This window comes from Podarcis liolepis (assembly GCF_965112155.1).
Source record: "Podarcis liolepis genome assembly, chromosome: 11".
NCBI lineage: Eukaryota > Metazoa > Chordata > Lepidosauria > Squamata > Lacertidae > Podarcis > Podarcis liolepis.
The window spans coordinates 33,188,160-33,191,714 of NC_139565.1; positions in this window are offsets into that span (position 1 = coordinate 33,188,160).

Consider the following 3,555-nt stretch of genomic DNA (forward strand, 5'->3'; position numbering starts at 1 on the left):
TCTTTTAGATCAGTGTCGTGTGGTGTCTAAGCCACACTTAACTGTCCACCTAAGCCAATGTTTGCTTAGCATGTTATGTAACACAGAATCATGGTAAGCTATCTTGTCTTTGACCAAAATCTGTACCCAAGGTTTGTTCTTGGCTATAAATCATGATTAAGGAGAAAAAAGCTTGACTCCGATCCTGTGTTTGGATGACACACTAAACCAAAGTTGTACTGACCTAAAATGACCAGACAGGACCAAACCAACTGTGAGTTTCTCTCCAGAAGCCAGCATGATTGCACAGAGTCCCAACTTACCATGATGTGTGAACGAGGTCATTTTGATGAGGGATATACTGTTTTCTGTTCCTTTCATTTATTTCATTTCATTTCATTCATGTGATGTCATGTATGGTATCAAGTGTGGGGCAGGTAACTGTGGGTCTGAAGGGGCTTTTCATACATTGCTGATTGACAATGCCTTCAAAACCCCTTGTTCAGTGCTTTCAAAGCATCTGAAAACCAGCAGATTATCAGGTGATTGGGAAGTGCTGTGCAAAGTGCTTTGCAACCCCTGTGCTCACTACTTCCTGAGCACCTAACACAGGGCCTGCAAAGCCCTTTGAATAACAAGCCCTTCTGGTTGCTAGAACTATAGAATTTTCCCTATAAATCCAGAACACTTTGGTGTTCAGGTGCTCAGCATCTGCTGATTTCTGGCATTTGGGAAGCAAGCCCTGTGCTCAGTGCTACCGAAGTGCCAAGTACAAGGCTTGCAATGGAAGCATTTCAAGTATCTGACACATGCATTTGGGAAGCATCACAGAGGAGGCTTTGCAAGCTTCTTTAGAAGGGGGGGGAATGCTCCATTTTTTAAAGGAGCATTTTCTCCCCACCCCTCACCCCAAAGCAGTGGTGACCAGACTTGGCCCTCCAGCTGTTTTGGGACTACAGTTCCCATCATCCCTGTCCACTGGTCCTGTTAGCTAGGGATGATGGGAGTTGTAGTCCAAAACCAGCTGGAGGGTCATGTTTGGCCACCACTGCCACCAAAGGAACTATTTAGTATTCAAAGTGCTCTCTCCAGTACTTTGAATACAAACTACTTTCTCTGCAGAAGGGAACATGCTCTAGTCTGGGGAGCATCTCCCCCTCTGCAGAGACTTCGAATTGGCTACCTCTAACCATCAGCTGATGGCAGGTTAAAGGAAGCATCTGTGATGCTGGAAGTGCAACTTCCAAGAAGGTTGCACTACAATGACGTTCTTGGAAATTTGACAGGTGTCAGTCATCAAGAGATGATCATGAGATGATTGCCAGTTGGGTGGTCCCACCCACCTGTCAAGCTTGGCCAACCGCAGGTGCGAAAAATAAAGATCTAGCCTGCCAGACTAAAACTGCCCCCCATCCCTGCTTTAAACAGCTGGTTGAAACATTTGATTGATGAGTATGAATAGCACAACTTATTTACAGGTATTCAAGAACTGCTAGGAAAAACTGGGAGAGCAGTTCATTGGCTCTTAAACGGAAATAATGACATGTACCAGGATGCTTACCCAGAAAGTGCTAAACTCTGTGCTTTTTTTCAGGGGGTACGCAGTACCGGCACCTATTTTTTTGTTGTTAACGAGTGTGGCACTTACTGTAATAACTTCATGGTGAATACGGGCACCTATTTTTCTAGAAAAAAGTACTTACATTTAAGAAGCAAGTTAGTAATATTATTTCTTGCTTATAAATTATGAGCACTTCACACTACGAGAATGCATGCTGGCTGTTACTGAAAATGTCTTGACTCTCCGATACCCCTTTATTGCAGGCAAATTTATATTTCTTCATATCTAAGATGCAAGGAAATCACAAACAATTCTTTAGAACATTTATGGATTATTCCCATTTTACAGATGGGAAGGAAAGCTGAAAGAACCAGCTGCTTTAATCAAGCCAGAGTGTCTATACTACCTTTGAGATTAAAAACCATAGAATTCTAAATTTTAAGGGCCCTCTTTGCCACTAAAACAGTCCTTATGGCCAACCAGTATTTGGCTAATGTATTTATTTATGAAGATTTATAACTAACATTGAGTAGATGACCAGCTATGAAAGGACCCATTCAACCTTTTAAAAATGGTGGCTTGCCCAACACATCCCAGAACTATGTAAATGGAAAGGAGAAGCAGTATCCAATTAAATCATTCCACCAGCACAAAGATTTCCGTTTGTACAATGGAATGGACCTCTTCCCCCATGTACACCCTGCGCCTTTCCCAGATCAGCTTGAGAGGGTTGGTGAACCCTCAGAACAGATTCAGGGGTCACACAGTGGAGGAAAGTTCAATTGTCCTAGCACTGATGGAACAAGTTAGTTGGATAGCACCCTAGGATTTGACAGTGTGGCTAGGGATGGAAGAAACTGTCAAATTCAGGATAGCTCAGTTGGTTAGAGCATGGTGCTGATAATGCCAAGGCTGCAAGTTCGATCCCCAAATGGGACAGCTGCATATTTCTGCATTGCAGGGGGTTGGACAAGATGATCCTCAGGGTCCCTTCCAACTCTACAATTCTATGATTTTTGTTTCTCATTAATCCAGTCTTAAGTTCCATTCACACCATTCTTGCATTTTTGGTGGTGGTGGGGGGGGGAAGCTTTTAAAAAGCAGACTGGGGATAAGTAAGGTGCAGGAAGGTTCAATCTCCCTGTCCCACACACTGCATTTACTTTAACTTTCTGCAGATGTCAACAAAGTAAGCAGATGGGAAGAAAACTGAGCGTCCACCACTATTGTGCTTAACTTGGTCCTAAGAACCTGGATTTAAGGAAAATGCTGACAGGCTATTGGCCTTATGAATCTAATAATGAATGCATAAATGCTGACTTTCTACAGGTTAGCAAAATTCATTTCTTTCCACAGTTGCTGACATTTGGAGTATGTACATATAACAATTGATTTCTTTAGACTTCAACAATTTTAAATTAGAGAAATGTAAATTGATTCTTCCCTGGATTGCCATACTATCAATTTAAATTCAATGTATGGTGCTGAATTCCATCAAAGGAAGAGATACTTGCGTGTTAAATTAAAATAAATGTTTGCCTTTCACAAATATTATCAGAAAAATACAACGTAACATCATTTTGTTTTGGGTCTCTTTACTCTTTAGATTGTAACTTTATATACTTGTGTCGGTGCGCACAAGTTGTCATTCTGCACCCTCTCTTTTACCTGAACGGTGTGTTGCCATTTTTTTCCTGTCATTCTTAAAGCAGGGTTTGCCAACCAAGACAGAACTAGAAGATAATTTAAAAGGTGACAACCACAGAGCTATATCAGGAGTCATTAACGTGGTGCTTACTGGCACAAGTGTGCCCACTAGTACCTTCTTTGGCATTCACTCAAGGTCACAGTAAATAATCTCTCAAAAATCCACAAATGCGTGAGAGGCCACTTGTTCTTCCTGTTCAGTTCCTGTCTGCAATGGCTTGTCCTCCACTACAAACCCACAGCAGCCATTTTGTGATTGGCGCCGACAGAAGGTTCTCACAATTCCAAACGTGCCCACTGGTCCAAAA